A 13,383-nucleotide genomic window follows, 5' to 3' on the forward strand; every position below is an offset into this window, starting at 1 on the left:
AGTAACGTAATCAACAGCCACTAGAATATGTGTGTATCCATTAGAGGCAGGAAAAGGTCCCATATAATCAAAGCCCCAAACATCAAACGGTTCAATAACAAGAGAATAATTCATAGGCATTTCTTGACGTCTGCTAATATTACCAATTCTTTGACATTCATCACAAGACAAGACAAACTTACGGGCATCCTTGAAGAGAGTAGGCCAGTAAAAACCAGATTGCAATACCTTATGTGCAGTTCTATCTCCAGCGTGGTGTCCTCCATAAGCCTCGGAATGACACTTGCGTAGGACCCGTTCTTGTTCATGCTCAGGTACACAACGTCTAATAACACCATCTACTCCTTCTTTATAAAGATGTGGGTCATCCCAAAAGTAATGTCTCAAGTCATAGAAAAACCTTTTCTTTTGCTAGTATGTGAAGCTAGGTGGTATAAACTTAGCAACAATATAATTAGCATAATCAGCATACCATGGAGTACTATGAGAAGTAGTTATAACATTTAATTGTTCATCGGGAAAGCTATCATTAATAGGTAGTGGGTCATCAAGAACATTCTCTAACCTAGACAAGTTGTCTGCAACGGGGTTCTCAGCTCCCTTTCTATCAACAATATGCAAATCAAATTCTTGTAGCAAGAGAACCCATCTAATAAGTCTAGGTTTAGCATCTTTCTTTTCCATAAGGTATTTAATAGCACCATGATCAGTGTGAATAGTTACTTTAGAATCAATAATATAAGGTCTGAACTTATCACAAGCAAATACAACTGCTAAAAGCTCTTTTTCAGTAGTAGCATAATTTCTTTGAGCATTGTCTAGAGTATTACTAGCATAATAAATAACATTTAATTTCTTATCAACTCTTTGCCCTAGAACAGCACCTACAGCATAATCACTAGCATCACACATAATTTCAAAGGGTAAATTCCAATCAGGTGGCTGAACAACAGGTGCAGAGACTAATGCTTTCTTAAGTATTTCAAATGCTTCTACACAATCATCATCAAAGATAAATGGTATATCTTTTTGCAATAAATTAGTCAGAGGCCGAGAAATTTTTGAGAAGTCCTTAATGAACCTCCTGTAAAATCCGGCATGACCAAGGAAACTTCTTATACCTTTGATGTCCTTGGGACATGGCATCTTTTCAATAGCATCGACCTTGGCTTTATCAACTTCAATACCTCTTTCAGAAACTTTATGCCCCAAGACAATACCTTCATTAACCATAAAGTGGCACTTTTCCCAATTCAAGACAAGATTAGTTTCTTCACATATCTGCAAAACTCGATCAACATTGCTCAAGCAATCATCAAAAGAGGAACCATAGACGGAAAAATCATCCATGAAAACCTCACAAATCTTTTCACAAAAGTCAGAGAATATAGCCATCATGCATCTTTGAAAGGTAGCAGGTGCACTACATAAACCAAAAGACATACATCTATAAGAAAAAGTACCAAAAGGGCATGTAAAAGTAGTCTTTGATTGATCTCTAGCCGACACAGGTATTTGAGAGAAACCAGAATAACCATCTAGAAAGCAATAGTGTGTATGTTTGCATAATCTTTCTAGCATTTCATCAATAAAAGGTAAGGGGTAATGATCTTTCTTAGTAGCTTTATTTAATTTGCGGAAATCAATTACCATCCTATAACCTGTGATAATTCTTTGTGGAATCAATTCATCTTTATCATTAGGAACAACAGTAATACCTCCCTTCTTAGGGACACAATGGACAGGACTTACCCACTGACTATCAGCAACGGGATAAATTATACCTGCCTCCAGAAGCTTGAGTATTTCTTTTCTTACCACTTCTTTCATTTTAGGATTCAGACGTCATTAAGGATCACGAACTGGTTTGGCATCTGCTTCCAAATTTATTTTATGTTGACATTGAGTGGGACTAATGCCCTTAAGATCATCAAGAGTATATCCAATAGCAGCACGATGCTTCGTCAGAGTTTTCAATAATCTTTCTTCTTCATGCTCTGACAGGTTAGCACTAATAATAACAGGATATATCTTCTTTTCATCAAGATAAGCATATTTAAGATTATCAGGCAACGGTTTAAGCTCAAACACGGGATCACCCTTGGGTGGAGGAGGATCCCCTAAAATTTCAACGGGCACATTGTGTTGCAGAATAGGTTCCTGTTTAAAGAATACTTCATCTATTTCCCTTCTTTCATTCATGAACATATCATTTTCATGGTCTAGCAAATAGTGTTCTAAAGGATCACTAGGAGGTACGGCAATAGAAGCAAGACCAATAATTTCATCCTTACTAGGTAATTCTTCCTCACGGTGTTGTTTACTAAATTTAGAGAAATTAAACTCATGAACCATATCATCCAAGCCAATAGTAACAACATTCTTTTCGCAATCTATCCTAGCATTAACAGTGTTCAAGAAGGGTCTACCAAATATAATGGGACAAAAGCTATCTTGCGGAGAAGTAAGAACAAGAATATCAGCAGGATATTTAGTTTACCCACACAAGACTTCAACATCTCTAACAATTCCAATTGGTGAAATAGTATCTCTATTGGCAAGTTTAATTGTGACATCAATACCTTCTAACTCAGCAGGTGCAATTTCATTCTTAATTTCTTCGTATAAAGTATGCGGTATAACACTAGCACTCGCACCCATATCACATAAGCCATGATAACAATGATCTCCTATTTTAACAGAAATAACAGGCACGCCTACCACAGGTCTATGTTTATCTTTAGCACAAGGTTTAGCAATTCTAGCAGTTTCACCTTTGAACTGAATAACATGCCCATCAATATTATCAGAAAAGAGATCTTTAACAATAGCAATATTGGGTTCTACTTTAACTTGCTCTGGGGGTGTATAAGTTCTAATATTGCTTTTACGAACAACAGTTGAAGCTTTAGCATGATCCTTTATTCTAACAGGGAAAGCTGGTTTCTCAACATAAGAAGTAGGAACAATAGGATCATTATAAGTGACAGTCTTTTATTCAACTTTAATAGGTGCTGCTACTTTTACTTCTATGGGAGGATGATATTTAAACCACTTCTCCTTAGGGAGATCAACATAAGTAGCAAAAGATTCATAGAAAGAAGCTACTATCTCAGAGTCAAGTCCATATTTAGTGCTAAACTTACAGAAAATATCGGTATCCATAAAAGATTTAACACAATCAAACTTAGGTGTCATACCTGACTCCTTACCTTCGTCAAGGTGCCAATCTTCAGAGTTGCGTTTAATTCTATCCAATAAATTCCATCTGAATTCAATAGTCTTCATCATAAAAGAGCCAGCACAAGAATTATCGAGCATGGTTTGATTATTATGAGAAAGCCGAGCATAAAAACTTTGCATAATTATTTCTCTCGAGAGCTCATGATTGGGGCATGAATATAACATTGATTTAAGCCTCCCCCAAGCTTGAGCGATGCTTTCTCCTTCACGAGGCCAGAAATTATATATATAATTGCGATCACGATGAACAAGATGCATAGGGTAATACTTTTGATGAAATTCCAATTTCAATCTTTTATAGTTCCATGATCTCATATCATCACATAGCCTATACCATATCAATGCATCTCCCTTCAAAGATAAAGGGAAGACCTTCTTCTTAGCAACATCATCGGGTATACCTGCAAGCTTAAATAATCCACAAACTTCATCCACATATATTAAGTGCTCATCAGGATGCTTTGTTCCATCTCCTGTAAAAGGGTTAGCTAGCAGTTTTTCCATCATACCCGAAGGAAATTCAAAAAGAGTTTCATTTTCAATAGGTTCAGTAGGTTGAGGAGCAACTCTTTGCTCTACTGGACGGGGTGAAGATACCCCGAACAAGCCCCTCAGAGAATTACTTTCCATAGTAGCAAGTGACAGTAAATTTCAGCACACTATATAAATTTTTCCTTACCAAATTCCACCTACCAAAGGCGCTACACTCCCCGGCAACGGCGCCAGAAAAGAGTCTTGATGACCCACAATTATAGGGGATCTATCATAGTCCTTTCGATAAGTAAGAGTGTCGAACCCAACGAGGAGCAGAAGGAAATGATAAGCGGTTTTCAGCAAGGTATTCTCTGCAAGTACTGAAATAAGTGGTAACAGATAGTTTTGTGACAAGATAAATGGTAACGAAAGTAACAAAAGTAAATAAAGTGCAGCAAGGTGGCCCAATCCTTTTTATAGCAAAGGACAAGCCGGAACAAACTCTTATAATAGGAAAAGCGCTCCCGAGGACACATGGGAATATCGTCAAGCTAGTTTTCATCACGTTCATATGATTCGCGTTCGGTACTTTGATAATTTGATATGTGGGTGGACCGGTGCTTGGGTGTTGTTCTTACTTGAACAAGCATCCCACTTATGATTAACCTCTATTGCAAGCATCCGCAACTACAACAAAAGTATTAAGGTAAACCTAACCATAGCATGAAACATGTGGATCCAAATCAGCCCCTTACGAAGCAACGCATAAACTAGGGTTTAAGCTTCTGTCACTCTAGCAACCCATCATCTACTTATTACTTCCCAATGCCTTCCTCTAGGCCCAAATAATGGTGAAGTGTTATGTATTCGACGTTCACATAACACCACTAGAGGCTAGACAACATACATCTTATCAAAATATCAAACGAATACTAAATTCACATGACTACTAATAGCAATACTTCTCCCTTGTCCTCAGGATGAAACGTAATTACTCACAAAGCATATTCATGTTCATAATCAGAGGGGTAATAATATGCATATAGGATCTGAACATATGATCTTCCACCAAATAAACCAACTAGCATCAACTACAAGGAGTAATCAACACTACTAGCAACCTACTAACACCAATCCCGGACTTTGAGACAAGAATTGGATACAAGAGATGAACTAGGGTTTGGAGATGAGATGGTGCTGGTGAAGATGTTGATGGAGATTGCCCTCTCCCGATGAGAGGAGCGTCGGTGATGACGATGGTGATGATTTCCCCCTCCCGGAGGGAAGTATCCCCGGTAGAATAGCTCTGCCGGAGCTCTAGATTGGTTCCGCCTCGTGGCGGCGGAGTCTCGTCCCGAAAAGTTCCCTCTGATTTTTTCTCATCGAAAGACTTCATATAGGAGAAGATTGACGTCAAAGAGCCACCAGGGGGCCCATGAGGTAGGGGGCGCGCCCTAGGAGGGGGGCCGCACCCCCCACCCTCGTGAGCAGGGTGTGGGCCCCATGGAATTCATCTTTGGCGAGGATTTTTCTTTATTTATTTTAAGATGTTTCGTGGCGTTTCAGGACTTTTGGAGTTGCGCAGAATAGGTCTCTAATATTTGCTCCTTTTCCAGCCCAGAATTTGAGCTGTCGGCATTCTCCCTCCTTATGTAAACCTTGTAAAATAATAGAGAATAGCCATAAGATTGTGACATAAAGTGAAATAACAGTCCATAATGCAATAAATATCGATATAAAAGTATGATGCAAAATGGACGTATCGGAGCCCAGTGGGGGGGGGGGCTTCCTTTTATTTATCTATTTTGTTTGTTTGTTTCTTTCTATTTTGTAATTTCTTTTCTTTTTGTTTATTTTCTTTTCTATTTGAAATCATTTTAGATTATCTAGGCATTTTATAAAATTGGGTTTATTACACCATATTTACTTATGCAAAATATGGCACCTCCTGAACATTTTTGTTTTAAATTTTGAAAAACTTTTATTGTTGACATTAATTTGAATTTGAATTTTTAAACGGTTTTGATCCAACGCGATATTATCAACAGTAACTAGGGTGACGTGGCACCGTTAGCATGGGATTACTGTAGCTTAATTATCCGGGCGTCACAATTCTCCTCCACTACAAGAAATCTTGTCCCGAGATTTAAGAGGGGGAGTGGCTGGGAAGGTATTTGGTTACAAAATTCTAATGAGTGTTCTCAGTTTTGGTTGCTCTTCCTGAAGTAGTTGATCCTCTTCGTTGATGTCTTTATTTCTCTTCTTTTCAGGTCATCATGATGAAGTCGTCCTCCTTTCTTAGAAAATTATGTCGTACTTACGAATAGGTAAGGGGCTGCTCTACAACAATAGAATGGTATAAGGGGAAATCATTTGGGGTTATCCCAGAAATGAACACATGGGTATCTCTCGAGTTGAACGAATGAAACATATCGAGAGCCAAGTAAGAAGGTACCATAAGAAGTTTCAAGCGGATAGACAATCGTCGGTTGCCTGAAACAGGGTGCGAAACGGGTTCAAGGCGACGGGAATAAGTATTATGTCTGATACCAGAATTGATGACCTCTCGGAAGGTGGCTCGTGAATTAATATGAGGCCACGCGCGAGGAACAACCTTGGGAACAGGGGTTGTACAGGAGAGTCAAGTTTTGATCCTGTGGAACTGTGGGTTATGGGCCCACCATGTGTGTTAAAGTAGGAAGAGCGGTGACGTCTTGCATGATCATGTACGCAATGCATGTCAGAGGGTAGCCGGTCAGTTATGTGGGCAACAACATCGGTACCAAGGGCGAGGGACGAACAGAACCATTTTCCTGCTCATTGAACGAGGCGGACCAATAGGCAAAGTTCTCGTCCATCGGTGGTTACCGGAATGTCATCAACAATAGTAATAGGGTCTTACCAACACGATTGTACACCTAGGTGTTTACATAAGCAGGAGAATATTACTGCTTAGATCATACAGATCACAAGAAAGTTTAAACAAAACAATGGAAAGCAAAATGTGACTAGCATATTAAACAGAACAATGGAAAGGAAAATGTGTTTAAACACACATTTTAGGGGTATAGCCTTCCCAAGGACAAGCAGAACATGATATCCATGACGGGATAGTAAGGAGAAAACCCTTTAGGTAATGGGAGGGAAATTTCATGACATTACCCATACAGCGGTGTTTGGACAATTGAGCAGGAAACATTTAGCATTGGCTTCAAATGTTCTTGTTGAAAATCTGAGTACCATAGACATGCTTCGAAATAGCATTGACATGGTCATCAGGTGAAGATCAGACTTTGGAAACACAAAGGATCCATCAGGAACAATTTGTAGAATAAGTCTTACAGTTTCCTCATGGAAGAATGGATAGCCTTGCAGAAAAGGAAACTATAACACTAGGTGCTCCGGCCAGGTGTGCTAGGCATGACATCACCTTACCGATATATAAGGACCAATGTTATAACTCTTGGAAATATGTCCCAACCATCATATCTGACCGAGATTCAGATCTGATTGGTGTCAGGATACCTCGGACTCGGGATGCCTGAGAAGAAAAGGCGGAACACCAATTGACGAGATGACATTGTAAGATTCTCGGGAAACGAACTATGGAAGCGAGTTCCGAAACAAGAGTTCATCATTAAGCCAAGGAGAGGGTGAGGAGGTGGCTGATGGCTCAGCGATATTTCAACGAGATATCCAAAAGATGGATCTCACAATTATGTGCACAAGGAGATAACATTTGTGAGATCAAATGGTATAATGATGTATGCTCGAGGGAAACATACGCCATTAAACATTGGTTGAAAGGTGCACCCGAAATATGGCTTAGGTAGCACGATCAAGGTTAGAATGGTGATTCATTATCCAATAGTCTAAGAATGAACTGTCGACCATTAACTCCAATGCAATAGGGTCGCTAGGAGTACAGAATACAAGCAGCATCGTGCACTTGTTGGTATTCCAGTTAGAATCAACATTGGGACCAAGAAAGAATGGTGACAGTGAGAAGTATCACTATACCAAGAATTTTTAAGAGGCGGAGCATTTCTCACAACATCCTTGATATAAAAGATGATAATAATCCAAGGTGGAACATAACATAAGCTAGATAGCAAGGAACTCAAGGTATAACACAAAACACGATCAAGTTTGTGTTGGAGGGAAGGCAATAAAGTGGCCAATGATAACACAAATCATCTAGGGCAAGGATGGTATTTCTCATCAAGAATTCGATAGATATCTTGGAAGAGCTCAGAATGTTTATGATGATCATGACACATTTGTCGAGAGGTTTCATGAAGATGTAATCGATCAATGATGACATCAAGTCAAAGGAATGATGAAGCGCAAGTTTATTGGAACCACGGGTATGACACAAACTCGGAACCAAGATTGTTGTTCAAGGTGAAATGATATCACGAGGAAGATCGACGTAAGCTTAGCTCGCGGTCGAAAGTTGTGCTCCAGAAGAAGGACCGGTAGCACAGTTAAAAATTTAGTAGGATAATGATATAGTCGATCAGACTAGGAATGGCTTGAAGGATTATTAAACTCATAAGCAACGAAAAATTACTTAAGAGTTAGAGAATGGGAGTGCGGAATAGATTCACTTATTGGTGTTCTCGAGTGACAAACAACTCAGAACCCGGGGAAAAATTGGAATCGGTGAGAAATAACAGTTGATGAAGAACCCATAAGAAGATATTCAGTTCCATGACATTATCAAGATATCATAGTGTAATACTCAATGGTAGATCAAATTAAAGGTTGGACAGGTGCAATGATCTGCACAAGGCAATTACTTCAACTTGTCCGATAAATGGTATTAATGAGAAAATATGGTCAGAACCATGATTGCAAAGGACCAATCATAGATACATGACAACTTATAACAAGGGGATTATTATCATTTACATGAAGCTTCGATGATAAGTTTCACATCGGGTCCATGGGCATGAACACAAAGGCTCAAGGTCGACTCCCACTTCTTCCATGCATAACCTCTCATTTTACTTCTAGCTTTTGATGAAGCTGTAGTGTAGAAATGTTATCTAGCAAAATAATAGAAGAGTATGACTCGTGAAAACTTTCAAGTTCACACATAATAAGGAAGGCATAGGTTCAACCCATCAGGGTATCGGGGAAACATATACCACAAGCTTCAATAGTAAATACCACAAGCTCAAAAGTAGAGCATGGTTGACAAAAGTAGAGGATACAATTTACCAAAGGCATTATGTATCATGTAAAGAACTCACAAGAATTTTGGTTGTGAGGGACACTTTCGGATAATAACCCAATAATGGGTATGGCGGTCCACAACGGAGCTGATGTGAGCATCGGCACACAATCAGAAGAAGAAATAATGCAAAGGCATTGGAGTATAGAAACAACTGACTAACTCAAAGCTCAAATGCAAAGGAATCATCATTTCCAAATCAAGGGATCAGAAGCAAATGCTCTGATCAAGGATAGGTAAATTCAATAGACCTAAGGGTACAATTGGCGGCAATTTGATTGGTCGAGGACCAATTCCAGTTAAAAGGATGGCAACTTAGCCGCAAAGGTAATTTATAAGGATCAACGATGATTGCGGGCATTCGCAAACATATCGAAACAAATGCGCATTATGACGATGTCAAAGGATGCTAATGAATATTGCTAGTCATATGGAATTAACCATATTGCAAGCAGGTAAGGAAGATGAGGAGCAATAGGCTACCGAGGATTTCAGAAGATCGAATAGCATTTCGAAGAATTTTGTGAAACACATAAACAACTGGGGATGAACAGATACTCGGTAAGTGCAAGGAATATCTGTAGGGGTATTCATGTGGCAATGAACTGCAAGGCACTAAGCACAGGGTATTCTCGGAACATGATTGGGGTATCTTGTGATTACAAAATCAACGGAGAATGATTGTATGCTCGACAAGAGTATGACGTTATCCATAAGGATATGTCAGTGGTAGAAAAATGCGAAAGCAATGAGCATAAAGTTTCGGGAGAACATTGGGGAGTATCTTCAGAACCTTCTGGTGAAATAGTCGACCATCTGGAATGAAGGGGCTCTCCGGGGGAAAGTGATCACGAGATCCTAATGTTAGATTTAGTGGGGCGTGCAAGGGGCTGCGTTCGCGTGCGGGATCGGCGGGCGCGGGGTAGCGCAGACGAGCGCACGGGCGAGGGGCGACGACGCGTGAGCGTGGGCGCGTGCGGCGACAGAACGGTAGGGGAGGCTCGCGGGGTGCGCAAAGGCGACACGCATGAGGCACCAGGGGCACGGCTAGCGCGGGTAGGGGGGTGAGCGCGGTGAGCGGGAAAGAAGCGGAGGTGGCGAGGCCTCACCACGAGGCGTAGGGACAGGGCAGTGGTGCTGGGAGGGGGGGAGACGAGGACGGCGACGAAGAATGAAGCAGGCTGGCAAGGAGGTCCGGCGACGATGGACGGCGACGGGCGATCCGGGCGGCGGCGTCGGCGGTCTCCTCCCTCGATCTCGATCCAATCGGGGGAGAGGGGGGAAGATATTTTGGGGGGAGTGGGGGTGTCGGTGGTTGACTGGGAGGGGAGTGGGGGTTATGGAGTGCAGGTGTCCTTGGCCTAGTTGGGCAGGCCTGCTGGGCCGGAGCCCAGTGGGGGGTGCTTCCTTTTATTTATTTATTTTGTTTGTTTGTTTCTTTCTATTTTGTAATTTCTTTACTTTTTGTTTATTTTCTTTTCTGTTTTAAATCATTTTAGATTATCTAGGCATTTTATAAAATTGGGTTTATTACAGCATATTTACTTATGCAAGATATGGCACCTCCTGAACATTTTTGTTTTAAATTTTGAAAAACTTTTATTGTTGACATTAATTTAAATTTGAATTTTGAAACGGTTTTGATCCAACGCGATATTATCAACAATAACCGGGGTTACGTGGCACCGTTAGCGTGGGATTACTGTAGCTTAATTATCCGGGCGTCACACCGCTTCCCGAACATGAACGACTACCTCCACTACAAACGCCCCGAGAACGTCTACTTCCTCTACCTCACCGAACCCGAACCGTCCCGTTCGCATGCTTCGAAGGTATAACCCCGACACGATCCGTGAACGAATGCTTGCGATGTTTGAGATGAACTCCGTGTTTGCACCGTGCCCGTTTGTTCATGCACCTCCTCGTTGCCACGCCGTCGATCCGTGGGAACCCGATATCCGGGATCACCCCACTTTCTATCGCATGTCACGCTCCCGTCACTTTTCCTTTTGCACCGGTATCTCCGTGAGCTATCGAAACCGGAATGTTGCCGTGGCACCATTTCCGTTGTCATTGTCGTGGCACCCCTTTCGTTTCCACCATGATGACAAATGCTTCATATCCTGCTCTTGTCAATCATACGTCTCCAACGTATCTATAATTTTTGATTGCTCCATGCTATATTATCTACTGTTTTGGACATTATTGGGCTTTATTATCCACTTTTATATTATTTTTGGGACTAACCTATTAACCGGAGGCCCGGCCTAGAATTGCTGTTTTTTTGCCTATTTTAGGGTTTCGAAGAAAAGGAATATCAAACGGAGTCCAAACGGAATTATACCTTTGGGAACGTGATTTTCTCAACGAACAAGACCCGGGAGACTTGGACCCTACGTCAAGAAAGAAAAGAGGAGGCCACGAGGTAGGGGGGCGCGCCTACCCCCCCCCCCCCCCCCCCCCCCCCCCCCCCCCCCCCCCCCCAAGGCGCGCCCTCCACCCTCGTGGGCCCCCTGTTGCTCCACCGACGTACTCCTTCCTCCTATATATACCTACGTACCCCCAAACGATCATATACGGAGCCAAAACCCTAATTCCACCGCCGCAACTTTCTGTATCCACGAGATCCCATCTTGGGGCCTGTTCCGGAGCTCTGCCGGAGGGGGCATCGATCACGGAGGGATTCTACATCAACACCATAGCCCCTCCGATGAAGTGTGAGTAGTTTACCTCAGACCTACGGGTTCATAGTTAGTAGCTAGATGGCTTCTTCTCTCTTTCTTGATCTCAATACAATGTTCTCCCCCTCTCTTATGGAGATCTATTCGATGTAATCTTCTTTTTGCGGTGTGTTTGTTGAGATCGATGAATTGTTGGGTTTATGATCAAGTCTATCTATGAATAATATTTGAATCTTCTCTGAATTCTTTTATGTATGATTGGTTATCTTTGCAAGTCTCTTTGAATTATCAGTTTGGTTTGGCCTACTAGATTGATCTTTCTTGCAATGGGAGAAGTGCTTAGCTTTGGGTTCAATCTTGCGGTGTCCTTTCCCAGTGACAGTAGAGGCAGCAAGGCACATATTGTATTGTTGCCATCGAGGATAACAAGATGGGGTTTTCTTCATATTGCATTAGTCTATCCCTCTACATCATGTCATCTTGCTTAAGGCGTTACTCTGTTTTTAACTTAATACTCTAGATGCATGCTGGATAGCGGTCGATGAGTGGAGTAATACTAGTAGATGCAGGCAGGAGTCGGTGTACTTGTCTCGGACGTGATGCCTATATACATGATCATTGTCAGGACCCCGATTCCAAGTCACGTCGATCTAGCCGGTAACACCTCATATCACTTTGAGGCCTCATGCACGGTATTCCCACGGGTGTCCCCTTACCATGGCCCAGGACCGTTTGCGCCTTTTGGCTCACGTATATGATAGTGTCGCTAGCATCCATATGACAGAGAACCCAGGCCGACATGGCTAGTCGTGAACCCAAAGCGGCACAAACCTATGGGGACAGGCATACATGAATCACATCGAGCATGTCGGTCAACAGCGTGTGAATCGGGCTGTAGCACTGGGCTAATAGGACTCAGGGAACCCGGGTTGTAGCAGGCTAGGCAGGACTCCGTATGTCACCGCATGACATTTCCCCGAAGGGACAGACACAGGAACGAAGTGAAACACATCCGTCCAGTCAGGTGTCCTGAGCAGTAGTGCTGGGCTAGCAGGACTCCGGTGAACTGGGCTGTAGCGGACTACTATGGCTCATGGAAGCACTAGACTACATTTCCCCATAAGAGAGGCTGCCAAGGATAAACAACTAGATTGTCATATCCCACACATACCAAGCATTTCAATCATACACACAATATGCTCGATATGTGTAAATACAACATGGCATCACAACAAAACTCTACAACTCAAAGTACTTACTCATTACGCTCCGAGGAGCCAAGCATTACAAACATGGGTCTCATGACCCCAACATACAGAGCATACAAGCAACAAGCACATGCGGAAGCTTAATTTGTCTGAGTATAGACAACTACAAATGAAAAAGGGTGAGAAGCCTGACTATCTACAAGACCCTGCCGAGGGCACAAGATCATAGCTGAGGTCACAAGCTAAACGTCGGAGTCCACGTGGAACTACTAGTGAGACTGACGTTCTCTGTAAAAACATAAAATAGGCAAACGTGAGTACAAATGTACCCAGCAAGACTTACATCAGAACTAACTACGTATGCATCGGTATCAACAAAGGGATGGTGGGGTTTAACTGCAGCAAGCCAGCTTTGACTCAGTGGCTAACCTGAACTACTACTGCAAGTAACTCTTCTGAGGTGGCGCACACGAGTCCACATATTCACCAATCAATACACCACTATGGATCCGCTCCCGTCTCCCTACGAGAACGCCAT

The sequence above is a fragment of the Triticum urartu genome, chromosome 7, assembly GCF_003073215.2.
Source record: "Triticum urartu cultivar G1812 chromosome 7, Tu2.1, whole genome shotgun sequence".
NCBI classification, from domain to species: Eukaryota; Viridiplantae; Streptophyta; class Magnoliopsida; order Poales; family Poaceae; genus Triticum; species Triticum urartu.